We start from the raw sequence: 18,700 nt of genomic DNA, 5'->3' as shown, positions 1-18,700 counted from the left end.
CATATTAGACCAACAGGCTATTTCTTAGTGCCCGTGTTGTAATTCACAGTCTCTGTGGGATAAGCCTTCAACAGAGGCTCCAAGATGTTTTACCTCAGTACAGCCTATTAAAATAGCATAATCCATCCATGATAACAAACGCACTCTTTGCTAGAATCTCCCAGTCGTAAACCCACCACATGATTTTTGTAAAGTGAATCTGAAATATTTATACTGATCTACAATACATATTTTAACAGTGGCAGATAAACAAGAACCTCTTACTCCAAACATGTAATGCAAGTGTTTTGCCTGTAATAATAGATTGGTGACTTTTAATACAGTACCTGCTGAGTTTGTCTAATTGTCTCTGAAGGACAGTGGGTGTTTGATCCAGTACCATTATGTTGTCCGTATACATTAATTAAGAAAACGTTTGCACAGATTTTAAAACTAAGGGCAGTGTTAGACATTTCATCCTTATGGTGGTCTTCCCCACACTTTTTGGCTACTGACTTCCACTTTTTGCTGAATCTTGTAGTTGACTGTAGGACTCTGAGTACTTTACCAGTGCTAAAGTGCGTGTGCTTCTCCCCTAAACATGGTGACATTGGTATATACCTTATTGACATATTGTAGGAAGCTGACTCTTTATATGATATATCAAAATGAGATAGATCATGAAAAAGTCCAGGGGTAGCCTTATGAGTGGACAGGGGGGGCTTGCTTTGGCAATCCGAAGGTGCTCCTTTAGAGGGCAGTGTGGTCGAGCAGCCTACACAGAGCAGTGCAAGACATCTGAAAATACACCCAATGGTCAATAAATGAGACACATGACTCAAAAAGGAGATCCACACCAATGTATCAAAAATAGCAAGTATCTTTATATATGTTTAGGCATCAGAAGAAAATTGTTCGGGTCAGTACTTTTTAAAATATTAATTGTTTTTATTTCAAAAAGTTGATGCAATGTTATCTAATGGAGGAAAATCATATGTGGTTTAACAGTTCTTGTCAGCAACTTATGGGATTCTTGTCCAGGAGTTAAGGCAAGATCCAAGGCAGCACCAGCAGAACATCATCAGCGGCACTAGGGTGGCAAGGTGCAGAGGTGCCAAACAGCATTGGGGTCACAATGGCGAACAGTAGTAGTGGAAAGAGGTTGCAGGAGGGGACTGGGGGACCAGTCCAGTGTAATCAATGAGTTGCTTTGGTTATTGAGATATTGGAGGACGTGGGGACATCTTTGGTCCTCTTCTCCTCTATTCGGGGTGTCTGGGTGCAGAGGGTGTTGGGCTCTCCGTTCGGCAACACTTGCGGTTGAAGGGACCTGCCAACAGAGGCTGCACGCGACATTAAGGAGTTCACGAGGAGTTACTCCACAGTGCACTAGTACCTTCAGGGCTTTTGGACCACGCTGATACCTTTGACCCACTTTGACACGACTGGGGTGCTCGGTGCAGTGGAGCTTGGTGCTTGGTTGTATCGGGTTGTGGTAGGGCTGGAGTCCTCTTGGTCCTTCTTGTGCGGTCTGCAGGATGCAGGGGACAGTTCCACTGTCCCTCAGGAGGTCTTGGCTATTGGGCAAAGGCTTGCAGGTCTCCTGGGTTTTGTGAATGCAGCAGCTGTAGGATAAAGTCAACTTTTGGTGCAATAGGCAAAGTCAGCAGGCAGGCCAGCAGGGTTGGCACCAAGTCAGTTGCTAGGTCTTCTCTTCTTGCTCATCTCGTCCATCTTCTTTCTTCAGGTTGTCAGGATCTGCTCTTCTGATGCCAGGGGCTCCCCTAAATACTCAATTTAGGGGTGTTAGGTGAGTGTAGGGTAGTAGCCAATGGGCTACTGTCCCTTAGGGTCACTATGCCACCTATATAACCACTTCCTTTTGGAAGTTGGCATAACCCTGTCCCGGAATTCCTAAGTATGCCATCACAAAGATGGCTAGTTATGAAAAAACGTGTCCACCTCAGTTTAGCTCAGCTTAAGGGTGGTACTAGCCTGGGCGTGGCACACCTACCTGACTAGCTCATTTTCCCACCTGTCCGGGTGACAAAGGGGCTCTGGACAAAGGGCGTCTGCTTCCTCTCCTGTGAGGGGAACCAGATTCGCATTTCAAAGGTGGCAGCTCTTTGAAGCTTGCTGGCTTAAGGCTAATCCACAGGTGAGCAGCAGACACCCTCTTCCCGGACAGGCTGCTGTTCTGGTTCTCCTGAGCGCAAAATGCTCTCACCTTAGGAGATAAGAACAGTGTCCCGGCTGGCAGGATGGCAGAAACCAGTCAAACAGCCCACCTGAGGCTGGTAGCTTTTCAGGGCGCACCTCTAAGATATCCTCTGGGTGCATGTATTGGTAAATCCTTCCCTGGAGTCAGTGTGGGTTTATTATTATGAGATGTTTGATACCAAACATCCCTAGCTTCAGTAAAGCTATCATGTAGCTGGGGAACTTATTTTCACCAGTGTCCAGCATATATTTTAGAATGGCTTCCCTGGTCACTTGTACTGGCAGTAATAGGACTGACCAGCTCAGGGGCATATTTGCTCATGCAGGTATGCACTCACATGTAATATTCAGCACCCTGCCTTATGGCTTTCAGCCCTGGTTTAGGGTTGAGTTACCAATATCACATGCAGTGTTTGAGACATGGCTCACAGGGAAGTGTAACATGTTGTGTTTTCACTTTTGTTTGCACCAAGATATGCAGCCTGCGATAGCAGCCCTGCATGTGCTTGGTGACGGGTCCCTTAGGGTGGCACAATTCTTGTGGCTGCCCTTAGGGACCCTCTTTAGTACCTCAGGTCATAGCTACCAGGGGTATCATTCACTAGGGACTTACAGAGGGTACTAAAGGTTAGGAAAACCAATTGTACAGTTTTGGGAAAGAGCTCTGGCACTGCGGACCTGGTTAGCAGGGACCCAGTGCACAACCAGTCAAAATCACATCAGTTACCAGGCAGAACTTGGGAGTGATCTTGTCAAAACGGGTTACTTTCCCACACACTTTCAGTTTTCTTGTAAGTCCCTTGTAAAGTTGTACATCATACACCCAGGGCCTGTAATCTAAATGCTACTAGTGGATCTGAAGCACTGGTTATCTCACCCACACATGTAGCATGGCCTGTGTGTGCAGTTTACTGCCACTTTGACTTGGCATTTGAATCTACTTGCCTTAAACTCCCCTTTTATTACTCATATGTCACCCATCAGTTAGGCCCTATGTAGCTCTAAGGGCAGCATGCTCTGTACATAAAAGGTAGGACATGTACTTTTAAGTTTAACATATCCTGGTAGTGACAAATAGCTACATTTGTTTTTCACTACTGTGAGGCCTACGCCCATCAAAGGCAAGCATTAGGCATTGGGAAATCTCTTAAGCTGTAATTGCTGATGACAAAGGAGTAGCTAAATCATTTTTCATATCTTTAGAATGGCAATTATAAATCCTTTTTAGTGGTAAAGTTGGGTTTAACATTACTATTTTAGAAATGCCGCTTTTGAAAGTGGACATTTCTCCGCTCCAAGTCTGGGTTTGGTAACAGCTACGCTTTCAACATTCTCTCTAGACAGCCAGAAACACAAGAAAGGTTGGTGTGACAGAGGACTCACCTGCGTTCTAATAGCCTTCCTGGGCAGAAAGGGGGAGAGGAAGCTGACACATCCGAATAGGCTGTCTCCTGTCCTCAAACAAAGGATGGAGTACCCTCCACAGATAGACTGGTAGACAGGCCTGGGATGAAAGGAACTTATGCACTTCAAAGAGCTGCTTTGAAGTCACCCACACTTCAAAGGCACATTTGGGTATATGTACTGGGGCTCTGATCCTATCAAATCAGTACACTGCTGGACCTGTGAAGCCCTCTGTCAGGAGAAAGGACTGATGTGCTACAAGGCTTGCCACTCTGCTAGACTGACTGTTCCAAGGAACTGCTGCACTGCAGTACTGAGCTGTCCCTGCTGCCTGCTGAACTCTGCCCTGCTAAAGGCAAGGACTAGACCCATCTCACTTGAACCCAGAGTGACTCCAAGGGCTTGCTGGCTTGCCTCCTGTTTTCTGAAGTCTCAAGGTCATAAAAAAACTTCCTCCAACTCTGCTGGTGCTGCTGGACCCTGCCATCTGTGAGTCTTACCCTTGGCTGAGGAGCATCCTCCAGTCCTGGGTCTCAGAAGTGGGTTTTTGTAGCTTATCTTAGATCATTATTGACGCAGCACCAGTTTTGTGCCGATCAAAATCAATGCATCTCCCTTAGATGCTGACATAGCGGCTGCCCGACGACAGCTGTTCTAGAGCCGGTGTGGCTCAATCATAACGGTCAGTGCGACTTGACAACAATGCAGTGCCTGCATTAAACAAAGGGTTTGTCGATGAAGCTCCATCATCGGCACGGAACAGTTCCGATGCCCGCCTCCATCCTCAGATCGATGACAATGCGGTGCCTCCTCAAACCCTCGCCTCGAGTCCTCGTAATCGATGCTTCGCTCCATCCACGCTACTTCATTAGCGAGACCTATCTGAGTCCTGTAGCTGACCTGGCCTCCATTGCGGTCAGCCTAAACTATGGATTTACCCCAGTCTAGCGCAACCTCAGTAACCTTTTGGCGCTATTGGCTTTGAGGCACTATTTTTGGGTTATTCTTTTAAAATTCATAATTCTCGTTCTGCTTTATGGATGTTTATCATTTTTGTCTTGATTTCCTCATAACAATATGTTCTATTGTTCTAAATTTGTGTGGAGTCTTTTTGTGATGTTTTTATTGTGTCACTGTGTGTGTGTGTTGCTCAAATACTTTACATATTGCCTTTTAAGTTAAGCCTCCCTGCTCTGTGCCTATCTACCAGAGGGTGAACACAGTTTAATTTAAAGAGTGTATTTTGCTTACTGTGACTAGGGTTGTGGTCCCAACTTGGACAGGGTACAAACTTCTGCCATCTAGAGACCCAAGTTCTGACATTGGTGGCAGTAGTGGGATTGTACTTGTGTTTGTGCAATAACATATAGTATTCAGTGTGCACTCCAACTCTATACTTAAGACCAATTCGAATCTTTTTTAATTCTATCTGATTGACATCTTTGATTTTTCCAAAAGTTCTTTTTTTGCCCCTACTAATTTTCTCTACAATAGCAGTGGTCCTACCTGGCAATATGGAATTCAAGCTGGCCATCCTGGAGGCATACACTGCCAGGCTCAAGTAGTTCGGCTGGGAGAGAAGGGTGTTCCATAAGAAAAGTGCCCAGAAATCAGAGCTTCAGAGAGCCTTAAGAGCATGGGGCGCAGCCGACCCAGAAGGAGAAGTGGATGAGGTGGCGGGGTCAGAATCTGAGGAGGAAAAATTGGAGCAGGACCAAGACAGAGGTCTTGACATGCAGCCTACTGATGAGGGGGGAAACATCCTCCCAGGACTGGAAGCCCACAGCAGACCAGGCAGCAGTACGTCTTAAAGGAACCTGTCCCGGAGGCGCTGGCAGATAGGGATAAGGAGGAGACAAAACTTTAATTGGAATTTGCCAAATTAGATGAAGAACAGGCCCTTGCTAAATTATAGAAGGCTCTTGAGGAGAGAACGGTTGTCATGAATGAAAGAAAATTGGCCCATGAGCTCAGCATGAGAGAGTTGAACATCAGAACCCTGAGAGAGGGGTCTAGCAACAGCAATGGTGGCAGCATACCTGTAGTGTCCACTGGTAAACTCAGAGTCAGGATACCAAAGGATTTTGTGCCCCGTTATGTGGTGGGGAGTGACATAGACAAAATGTTTGCAGCCCTTAAAGTAGTTCTGGGCCTGCACAAGGTCCCAGAGGAGTTCTGGGTGGTAGTTTTTGGAGTTATATGCCAACGGTGGAGAAGGACACACTCCTTAAACTAGAGGTATAGCACCAGACATGATACATTGCAAAGAAGGCCATCCTAGTCAGCAAGTTTGAACTGACCCCTGAGAGGTATAGGCTCCGATACAGGGGCAGCACAAGATCACATCACAAACATGGGTGGATTCCTTGAATTATGCCAGCAAGGCACTGAAGGTCTGGGTAAGGGGCAGCATGGTTGAAGTTTGTGGAGAGCTGTACAACTACATTTTGACGGAACATATGCTTAACATTTATATTCCAGAGCTGCACCAACACATAGTGGATAGCAAGTTAACTGACCCCCTGGAAACTTGCTGAGGAGGCGGATATCTGGGTCAGAACCAGAGTGTCCAAGAAGCCATCTGCAGGGACTCACAAAAGGGTGGTCAGTTTTTCCACCAGAAGAAAGAGGAGGGAGATAAAAAGACTAGAGTTCTCTAAAGGCCCCCAAAATAACTCACATGGGAAAGGGTCTGGTTGTCATTCCCAATCCAGTCACCGCAAGAAAAGCTACCATGACAAAAGTCAGCAGCCCAAACCCACCAAGTGCTATTAGTGCTACAAGTATATGACTACAAGGGGATTCCAATTGTACAAAAAAAGCACCACTTCCTACTGGGGGAAAAGAATCCTGGGGTGGCTAGTGTAGTGCTGGGGAAGGAGTTTATCCCCGTTAATGGGGGAGAGGAGGACATTTAGAGGAGCTACCCTAGTTTCCCTGGGTGACAGTGAGATTGTGCCTATGATCCATGTGCCCCCAAATACTACTAGGTATAGGCAATGGGTCACTATTAATGGCAAGGTGTTGAGGCTCTGAGGGATACAGGAGCCAGTATGACTATGGTAAGAAGTCAGTAGGTGTTCTCAGAGCAGGTAATTCCAAATGCATTCCACTAAATTGTGATGGCTGACGACAGAGAGGTATATCAAAAACACTAGAGGGAGGTAGAGCGAAGGGTTGGATTCCTGCTCCACAAAGTACTTAAATAAACAAAGAGAATCCAACTTAAAGAAGGGGAGAGAGTGATCGACACAAGTTGAAGCACTCAGTGTTTTGTAAAATACCCCTCACACACCAAAAGGCCCCTTGGTGTCATGCTTCATCATCGGGGTCTTCGCACCCCTCTAGCGGGATGCGGCGTGCTACGACCAACGACTACGCGGGAGCACTTATAGTAATGACTATGTGTGATGTGAAGTGTGTGGGGTGTATTTATAAGTGAGTGGTGGGATGTGGTGAAAGATTAAAAAGTACCTGGCACATGAGTCTATAGAAAAAACTTTTATTCCGAACTCTGGCTGGTACTATTAAAAGAAGTGCAGTGTGAGGTCGATTCTGTTAGTTAAAGAACAGGACCTCTGGTGTGCGTCGACATGTTTCGGAGTCAAGCTCCTTCTTCAGGACGGGGGCACAACTTCCCCACCTTACTCACGTATTCTTAATAAAAATAATTGTGTATTTACAGAAAAGTGAAGTATTAAGGCTTAATGTGCCTACAGCGGTCTGCTACAAGTACAATGACATGTAGAAAGACAAAAAAGAAAGATAAACTAATGGTTACCCTGTAGCGGGTAGTTCAAGCAGGTGCAGTCACCTGGAACCTCACCAATTGCTTGTAATAAGCCCTGTAAAAAGAAAAAGGTACTCACAACACATACAACAAATAACACAAAAGTACTAGGAGTTACTAGTAGTAGTAATCATACTTATGAAGCTTGCTTGTTGGCTTCATGAGCATAATGGAACGTCAGGGGTGTTGCTTGATTTGCAATCTGTAGTAAGGAGGAATTATGCAGTTTTTAGTAAATCATTCTTCACTTACTTAGGAGAAAAAACGGTTCAGATGGTCGTTTTCTTGGTTGTTTTACTTAATACTCACATAAACAGGACGCTATTATCACCGTCTTACCCCTCACGCTGCTCCGCTGGTATGAGGCGGTAATCGGGTTTGTGCTATTTATACTTTTTATCGTAATTGGGCGGAAGTGTCTACATGCCCTAACATGGGTGTTCCGCTCGTTATTGTTAATTGTATACCCATGTATGGAGCATCCGCTCATTGACCATACATAATACGCGTATGTTCGACACGGACTCACATATGACCAGCGTCTGTGAGCGCGAGTGTCCCTTTTACGCGCATGCGCGTTGCTTGAGTATTCATCGCCGCGCATGCGTGTTATGAAGCAGCGCTCGCTTAGGGGGCACTGATGTTTAGCGCATGCGTGCCCTTTACCCGTGCATAAAGCCGGGAGAAATATTGTCAGGTTGGAGGACTCGTGGGTCAAAAAGGACTTACGTTAGACACGGCACATCAGCAGAATTCCATATTCGTGAAAGAAAACCCACATTCACGGATGTATTCAGTGATAAAAATTACTGAAAAATTAATTATGATCACGCCTATACATAATGATACATCTCGGTTTGGTGATCGGTACCTCATCAGTATTTCGCGTGATTCGAGAGAAGCATTTTAGTTGGATAGCTGACCCCAGGGCACTTCATCATTAAGCCCGATTTTATGGGTGCCAAGTCTGAACACCCATCTTTGTTCCTTTTGGAAGAGGCCATTCTCAGAGGGTAGTTGCTCTATGATGGTCCAATTTAGATCATTCACACAATGTTGTGCTGTCAGGTAATGTGTGGCCATTTTCGTGGTGCTTTTTATACAGCGCACATTGCTCTTGTGTTCATTCATTCTCGTCTTCATGGCCCTAGTAGTCATACCTACATACTCGAGATTACAGGGGCATTTTATAAGGTAGACCACGTTTTTGGAGTTGCAGTTGGAGAACCTCCTTTGCTCCCATGTAGTTCCATTTCGGAAGGTCAGTTTGGTGCTTTTCTGTGTTAGGTGGCAGCTGCTGCAGTTACCGCACGGGAAATGACCTTGAATACCTATGGATGGTTGTATGGCAGTTGTTGTAGGTCTTGGGCGGGTATGTACCAGCATGTCTCTGAGATTGCGTCCCCTACGGTGAGCGAACAGTGGTTTTTCCAGGTTTAAGTTACCACATGTTAGTATCTTCCAATGTTTATTGACAATTTTGGATACTTCGTTGGACATAGTGTTGAATGTCGTCACACATATTGGTCGTTTGTTTTCATTTGGTTCTTTTTGTCGCTCTTCCAATAGTGCCTCCCTGTTATTATTCTTGGCCCTCTTCATTGCTTTGTCAATTATTCTGGTCGGGTACTCTCGTAGTTTCAGTTTTTCTTTCAGGTCCTTGGCCTGCAGTTTGTAGTTTGACACATCTGTACAATTACGCCTGAGGCGTAAAAATTGTCCATAAGGTAGGTTCTCTCGCAGGTGCCTGGGGTGAAAACTATCGTATCTTAGCAGGCAATTTCTGGATGTTGGCTTGAAATGAGTAGTGGTTTTTAAACAGCCTCCTTCTGCGTATATATTTAAATCCAAAAAGACCAACATGTGGTCTGAGATCGAGCTCGTGAATTTAAGGAAGGCGTTCTGGTTGGTTAACCAAACTTGAAAATCTTCCGCGGATTGTCGGTCACCTTCCCAGATGACAAGGATGTAGTCTATGTACCTCCTCCAGCATTTTATATTGGATCTGTATGGGTTCAAGTTATGAAGAATCCTGGTGGTCTCGAGGTGGTGTACGTAGAGCCCGGCCAGACTTGGAGCAAAAGTACTGCCCATGCTGGTCCCGTGGCATTGCTGTGTCGTGTATTTCTATAGGTTCTGAATCGATCCCCCTATTCCTGACCCTATTCTGGTTAAACTACCTAGCTAGTTAACTAACAGTCAGCCCATGAGGCAAGAAATCCCCCATGATGCAGATACCGTTATCTGACGCAGTCACACTACGGCACAGGAACGTGTTATCTGATTAGGTCATAACGCTTGAGATCTAATTAGACAAGCGACATTCCTCCAGCCCCTGATAAGGCATACGACGTTCTCATAACAAATCAAACCTATGACAACCTGGATAATCCGTGCGGCCATTGTTTTGATTTCACAGAGAACTTTAGTAAAGAATGTGCTAACGAGCAAGTCGTATGACATCTTTATTGACGTACCTATGTCCATCCTTACGTCAATCCCGGCACCTTTAAGGTATAAATATTGCCGACCTTGCCCTATGCAAACACACGCGTGGTGACAAGACGGAGCAGCCATACTTGCCGAAGCCGAGAGCAGAAGCAGACCCCGCAGGCAGCAGCCCCGCCTTCCTGACGCGCTGAGAGACGCGCTGCTATCTCAAGCCGAGAGACCCAGCACCGGCGTTTCTGGGCAGCCCTCGCAGGCAGCCTGGAATATCGAGAGCAGAGAAAGAGATACCATTCCTCATTCATCCTAAATTCCAGGTACAGAACTGAATAACCCCTCCTAGAGAATTCTTTAGTTATTCACTTGGCAAAAACAAACTTAACTTAAACTGTAACTTTCTATTCCCCCCCACGTATTAGACTTAGGTCAGGTACACGGGGTAGGCGTATTTAGAAACACCAGTTGAGCACGTTTAGTCAAATGTATATGTGTATGTAAATATATTTTAATCATTTTAAAACATCATATGGCTCAGAAACCATATCAATGTTTTTACAGTATTATTTTATACTATTGCTTTTAATGTATGCACTTTACTTAACTATAAGTATTGCAATAATATCGATCCATTTCTCTTGTACGATAAAAGAGACTGATCAATAAATAACATCTTTTATTGAACACGCCCGTCTCTTCCTTTTCTCTACATTCTGATGAGACTAAGAATGCACGTACTGACTGAGTAAAATAATTGCCTTGTGCTCACACGACTCTTGAGATTGACTCTTGATTAGGGGAGAGCAAAGTTGTCATGTTCTATGGTTGTCAGAAACTAAATCCCTTCTTGTCTAATCAGGGGAGTTAATCCTTCCTTGAACATTCGAGAAAGTTTCTAGCGAACTCTGAGCTTAGCTGGCAAACCCAAAAATTAAGTCTAGCATCGATAGTAGTAGACCTAGTTAACGTCTGGCCTAGGCCTTTACTGCTGTAGGTACTATTCCAATGCGCAGAGCCTATTGGGAAAATAGGAGCTACACTACATGGCGCCCAACGCGTTTGGAAAGGGCGATAAAACTAACGTAAGACATTTAGAGTAACTCAGTCGTGCTTTCTCACTCAGACCCCTTTTCCCAAATACTCCAAAGACGTCTGGAGTGGGTGAAAGGTTATAATATCCTCCAAAACCTCGCAGGAGGGAACTCCTATGTATGGTTCTTGGTCTAGTCAACGTTGAAGGATAAACAGTGTTCCAAAATATTGTGCTTCTAATCTCTGTTTCCATAAAGAAACCTGATCTGCAAATAAACATAATACCATCCTGTCAGCAAAATGGACAGCGATGAAGAACGAGAGGTTACTAGATTAGCTACTGAAATAGCAGATGCTGATGCTACCATGCAAGCAGCAGACGCGGATATAATACTCATTCCGGTCGCCAAAAGGAGATCTATAACCTTAAAACTTATAGAAAATGGACTGACACCTAGAGGTGGCACAGTCATATTCGTAATCGAGGCACACGAATATCGGCAGACAGAGGTATACTATACATGGATACATTTTCCAGCAGCTAATACTATAACAAAGTACTTCCACTATTACAAAGTAGAGGAACCTCCTAATGAGTACACTCCTTTCGAGGAGGTGGAAGTACCACTCAAATTCCAAGAGCATTTGCTCTTATTTGATGGCGCCCTAAAACATAATAATCACATTACAAGGCTCGGTCCTTTAGGAAGACCAGGAGCAACGTGGCCGGTCCTAGCCGGATACACACCATATCCAGACATCGAAAGAATGCCTGCAGCAGAGCTGTTAATACAGCTAAAACAACTACTAAAAATTCACAGACAATTAGTTCAGTATGTAATGCGGACTTCAACAATTCAGCCAGCGATTAAACTTCCACAGCTGACCCCTCACCAGGGGAACACAGATAAAATTACACCACAGAACATCCAATCCTGCCTAGGTAAAGTTCCAGCTAAACGGGAACAAATACCATTCTGGTTGGCACAGAAAATTACCCAAATAGAGGCGGTGTTTCCTGACACCACCCCATTAGAAAAACACAGGATTCTGACTATATGTCTCCCAATGGGAATCGCACCACACATTGAGGACTGTGACACTTGGGGTACAGTCTTTGCTTCCATCTACAGAAAAACACACGGTGTCCCATCCATTTCGGTGATACCAGATGTGCTAAAACAAATTCAAGATGAATACGGTCCAGAACCTGCTTTAACTCTTGGCATGAAATTACTAAAAGACTTCAAGCAGGTCTCGGCTATATTACTAGCCAACATAAAGGGTGAAGCAGCAAACGTGGCGATCCGCCAGAGGTTAAAAGAGACAGATATAGCAGACCAACCAGCTGAAATTGCCAGAATCATAGAAAAATCCTATGAAGAACTAGGCAGAGATAGTCTAGGTGGAATACCAGTAAAACCGCAACTGACTACAAGTCCAGAAAAAATATTTTTTAATAATAATAATAATTCACCAAAAAAGAACTGGGATGGGAACAAACAATCCAATCCCAAAGAAAAGAAATTCCAGTCCAGAGGAAGGTCTCCTAGGCGAAGAGAGAAATCTCCAAACCCGAGACAAAGGTCACCCCAGAGTGAACCCTCTGGGAATAGATATAACCTTAGAAATAGGGATAATATTAAAAAACCTGATAGATATCAAGACATTGATACACGTCCCTCTCAATCTTTTCAGAATTCCTCGCAGAAATCGGAAAGAAGAGGACGATCAGAAGAGCACGCCAAGTCCAAAGACAAGGAACCTGCTCAACTGAAAAAGAAATCACAATTTCCAAAAAAGAAGGTAGCCAGTATCAAGGTAGTTAACAATGCCGAGAATACTGAGGACACAACTGAAAAACGGAGAGTGGGCTCAGACAATGCTAGACAGCGCAGCAGAGGTGAGCATAGCTCGCAAAGTCCTTATGAATCATCTGGAGACAGTGGACACGAATGAATACCTTCAAGTGGAAACTGCAGATACCAGAGTTAGCAAGCCCCACAAAATATACGAGATAACATTACGTATAGAGGGAGATAAGACTAGGAAAATAAGGGGACTATTTTGGGATAACCTCTCAAAGGGTTATGACATCCTTTTAGCTGAAAAAGACTGGCCACCAGAGTTTGTCAGGGAGTGCCCTCATGGCGAAGAAGTAATTATGCCTGCCTTCTCGAATCAAATCCCGATTCATAAAAAATACACACTTGCTAGAAAGTGGGCAGTGGCCTTAGCACCTGCTTTATATAAAAATCATGTAGGATGGGATGAGGATTCTCCTCCTCACAAAGTCCAGTTAAAATCACAACCAACTGCACAAAGGCAGTACCCAATTAAGCAAGAAGCTAAAAAACAAGTACATGAAATACTAGATCAGCTAGAATACCAGGGGGTGATTGAAACTTGCACCTCACAAATGAACAATCCTTTGTTTCCGGTCTCCAAACCAGACAATTCATATCGTCTAGTTTTGGATTACCGACACCTTAACACATGTTGCAAAACTTTTGCAGTGCAAAACTCACACAGTGCTGCACTAATGAATAACATAGTGCGCAAAAAATGCAAAACTACCTTGGACATCTCCAACGGGTTCTTTTGTCAAAACATAGCACCAGAGAGCAGATATTTAACAGCTTTCTCAGTAAATGGCACTCAAAAACAATTCTGTCGGTTAGCCCAGGGGTACAAGAACAGCCCGGGGGTATTCTCAGCAAGAGTAACAGAATTACTACAACTATATGATGATGAAGCATTATCTTATGTCGATGACATTTACTTAACAGATGATGACTTGGAAACTCACTTGAAAAGAGTGAACACCATAATACTTGGTTTCGCTGCAGAGGGTTACAAATTCAACTTCAAAAAATCCAGAATTGCCCATCTGAAAATCCAGTACGGAGGATATGAATTATCAAGTATTGCCTGGTTGACAGTCTTTTAAGAACTAGAAGAATTGGAAAATCTAAAATATGAAAAGACGTACCCTCTGCCAATCGACATTCTGCCTCTACGACATTACGCCTGTGTAATCTATACAGACGGACATGCTCAACCCTCCGTTTGGGGAGAACATGCATACAATCCCACATGTGAGATCACAAAAGAAGTGTGGCGCGGAGGTAAACTAAGACCTCTATTAACAAAATCACACTCAGTAGAAACTAATTCAGAACTGCAAACTGAAATAATAGCTTTGAAAATGGCGCTAGATAATGCGGATCGCGAATTCCCGACACTTATAGTGTCAGATTCATATTTCTGCGTCAAAGCATATAACAAGGATTTGCAGACATGGATTCAGAACGGTTACAAAGATGACACAGATGCACCAATAAAGCAGAGACTTCTCTGGGAACAAGTAGCTCTTTTGAAAAAAGAACTACCAAAGACTCACGTGACTCACTCACTGAGTCATCAACGTGATGGCGTTCACGTTGTGGGGAATTCATTGGCTGAGACAGCCGCAGCGGCAGCCACTAAATCGGCTCCCGTAGATCGAAAAAAGCGTACATTAAAATACATTGACGGTGAAACATTGCTGGCGGTGAAAACGTCATCAAAAGGCGACTGCTCAGCGTTACCGATCAACTATCCACTCAATTATACATACATAATCGATGCAAACTCCGTCCCTTTTGCTCGAATCCCTGGAGTGGGGGATAGAGTGATTCCAAACATGGACAGGAGAAACTTGTTAATCGCAGACGCACACATGGGCGAGGGTCGCAGACACCTTAAATTAAAAGATTCTCTGGAAGATTTACAATCACGGTACTGGTGGCCAGGCATGAGCCTCCATCTTACCATCTTTGGAAAAAACTGCCCAAACTGCAACAGAGATCGCAGTAGGGAGAGAAGCAGTTTAATACCTCGTCGTATCAAGGCAGATAATATTACCAGCAAAAAGCAGGGCTTGCGATTAACATATACAGGCTAGTTCCCACTTATAATGTAGATCCTCAGCACTCGGCTGACGTCCGGACTGTTATACAAGATTTGCGAGTCTAAATGGCATATACTCTAAGAGCATGCTACGTTCGACCATTTTTTTTTCTTTTTCTCAGGCAATCCAGCCTGGGGGGGGAAAGAATGGCCAAATGAGCACAGCCCAGCGGGAATCTTCTCACTTCCTTCCTGAGGGTATGGGATGGTGTAAAGAAAAAACCAAGACAGAAAGCAATCTATAATAGAAAGGATATTAGGTTCGGGAGCTGGGTGGGTCAAACATCTAATAAGTGTCCAACGTAGTCTAAATAACTTGCCAAGAAATTCTCTGAAGGGATTCAGTCCGTACGAATTATTATTCGGAACTAGGATGTTGATCTCTGACCTTGATAGTCAGACTTCAGTGGTAACAGAAAAAAGCTTTGATGTCAAAGACCGTTTGGCTATTTTGCTGGACTTAAACAAAACAAGAAAAGACCTGAGCAACATACAGTTGAAACAACAGCCAACAACCACTGAAGAATCACCACCTGTCCCAGCAAGACCTGTCTGGATTCCAAAAGTCGGGGATCTAGTCAGGGAGAAGATCGCGGTAAAGAAGGAATTTGGGCCTTCTTACAGAAAAGCAGTTCCTGTCTTGTCTGTCAACGGGACAAGATCAGTTGTACTACCGCCACTTGCTGGAAAAAAGGAGAACCGAGTTGTATCCATCGACCTGGTAAAACCACAACATGTGGCCGATAACAAACAGTAGGCCAAGTGGACTCCCAATAAGTAGCAGAACACCAAGGTTTGCTACCAGTACAGAGGTCCTAACAAAGAGGCTCATCACATTCGAAACGCCTACAGAAGAACAACAAGGACTATGCAACAATGCAATAGAACTTAGACCTCTGAAAACCCAAATAAAGACATTTAGCAGAGACACACCAATCTATACTGAAGTACCAAGTGAAAATGCAAAAAACAAAAATCCTGAACCAATTGGAACAATTGACAGAACTGCATCCGGTTACTTCATCAACTTCGATGATTCCTCTGAAGGCTTCAGCGAACAAAAGACACAGCCATCATCAAAATCCTTTAAAGACAAAGCGAAGGAACTTTTGAAACAACTAAAAGAAACATACCTGATTTCTCCATGGATTGAATTTTGGGTGGGTTTTGGTGCATTTATCCTCATACTTTGGCTCATCATGGTATTTACTTTGGGACGCTTCATTGAGGGAAAATATGCTAAAATGGACACAGCAAGTCAGAACATCAACTTGGTCCTCAAACCACACACATCTTCACACGTCGAGAAAAGAGAACTTTCTTCAGAACTTTCTTCAGCCAACTTCACAGCAATTCCAATACCTGGTGGGGTAGCCTGGGACAACACTGACTATGAAATTTATGGTCCGGTCGAGATCCTGAAATATCCACACCAAATTAAGATCTCTTTGAGTGACTTTGCAAAACCAAACTCATTTGCTGATGATTGGGACTTTGAAAGTATAAACAATATGATGTCTGACTTAGTAATGTCTGCTAAATTTACAAAACATGATTATTTGCAAGGTTCTACAAATTATGATAGTATGTATTGCTATAACCACTATGGTAACCATTTCTTGCATAAATCTGCACAACCTAGAAATGTTTTAAATTTTAATCAATGGGAACATTGTGCTACACCTCCAAAAGGGAGCTCTAGAACCGTTTATGACAAATATTCATACTTTCAAGGTTTTAACACTAGTAATGCTGAAACATTTTATTATAAATTGTCAAACAAGACAGGGACCAAAACCATGATAACCAACACAAAATTGATTTATTCTGATTCATTCTTTGAAAAAATGAATACTTTTGGATTCGATTATTGGGACAAAAATGTTGATTTGAAAAGTGTTTGGGGTACAAAAGAATGGCAAGTACAGGGTATAGAAGCTTTGTTTAGAGCCTGCATGATCCCAGAACAAATGATATTTTTAAATGACACTGTTCAACAAACCACCTGTCTTGGCTTAGCCAAAATCAAAGATTTAAATAACCCGTCTATTCCAAAGCCAACAATGTTTAGCAATAACTCTGATACAGATGAAGGAATAGACATAAACCATATACTTAACCAAAACAGAACACATCCTGATTGGAAACAATGGTTGATCTGGCCCACAGATACAAATAACTGTCAAGATAGATTCCTGAATAAAACACAGGGTTTCAAAATGACCAGGCCAGACCCTAGATATCCCCAAAGACATCACCCAGGGATAATAACAACCTACAGTGTGGGCAAATTATGCCTTCAATGGCTACAGTCTTCCACACTGCCTGAAATTAAGCAACACCTAACTTTACTTACTGATGGTGCTGACTTGCGTGATTTCATAATGGGACCACGCAAACAGCGTCAAAAGCGTTTCATAGCAGCCTCTGTATATGCAGCATACAATGAGGCCTGGAAGGTTACTCAAATTGAAACAGCAGAGAGAATACGTGAAATTGATCGTATTAATTTGGAAAAATCACTTTCTGTAGTGGACAATGGGTTAATGACTCTGTCCTCCAGAATTTTTTCATTGGACAGCATTGTGTCTTCAGCAATCGATATATTATCGCAAGACTTACTGTTATTACAACATGGTCAGTCACAATTGCGTTCTATCGTACAGCTTGGCTGGACGTTACAAAATCTGCGTTCAGGCTATGTGCCTTGGCGTTTAATCAACACTACGTCACTATTCCAAATCTTTAACCTTACTGATAGACAAATCGGTATGGCGCAGAAGGGTGCTGATTATACAATCTTGAGCATTGAAAAACTAGAAAGATTACCGTTGACAATGTCAGAACGACCTGTCAGTGAATGGATAATCCACGGAATCATAAATATTCCAATCTCAACCTTCAGGTTTCAATACTGCCAAAAATATATACAGGCTGGCATGTACGAGAAATTGGGAAAGGGGTACCTTAAAACAACTTGGAACCTGCCCTATTCACATGCATGTGTCAGTAACAAAGGACAGAAAGTGTTTCTTAGTGGCAACAATTGTGCTATGTCACTAAGCGGCACGCTTCTGTGTAACGGTATTAGCTTGCACGGAGCCTGTGAAGGGAATTCATACAACCTTTCATGTCACCAGCAAGGCGCACCTGCAACTGAAATAGAACCATTCTTTCAAAGACTCTATAATGGGAGTTACATTCTTATTGTAGACCGCAGATGTTGTAGTCTTATGCCCGGGACTCCTTATCTCGTCACTACGACGGCGAAGGTCAAGTGCTGTGGACGTTCTTTGTTCCCCAGCTCCTTTCCAGACAGGGAGGCAAGGGCATGGCCCGGTTTGAAAATTACTTCTATTCGAATAGACACTTTAAGCAGAATAAAAACAGTGCTTCTTCAGACGCCTACAAAGCTCACGTCATCAAAAGAAACGTATGATCTACAAGTCGCAAGGACGACTGCAGAGATACATACATTATTATCAACCAATTCCCCCGTACATTTCGCGGAAATCCTGAGCGAAATCTTAAATATTTCTGATACCACAGGGGTCTCAAAGGTATTTAAGACAGTATTTTCGATGGCATTAACACCATTCAAAGCCATACTGGGTATTTTTCCAGATTTCGTCCATTCGATTTTTGGCGGACTTCCCTTGATCCTGGGACTAATTGCAGGAATCCTATTCCTAGTCCTTATTTTTCGATATGGCAACCCATGTCACAGATCAAACTCTCGCGACAATGGAAGATACGATCCTAGCCATTGGATACCGGGACCGGATATCAAAAATCCTGGGACTCTCCCGGCTTAGAGACCTGAACATGACTTGGTTTCTATCATTTCGACCAATGTGGCAAAGGTGTGTTTTACCTGTA

Source organism: Lissotriton helveticus, chromosome 6 (assembly GCF_964261635.1).
Source record: "Lissotriton helveticus chromosome 6, aLisHel1.1, whole genome shotgun sequence".
Lineage (NCBI taxonomy): Eukaryota > Metazoa > Chordata > Amphibia > Caudata > Salamandridae > Lissotriton > Lissotriton helveticus.
This window is presented reverse-complemented; position numbering follows the sequence as displayed.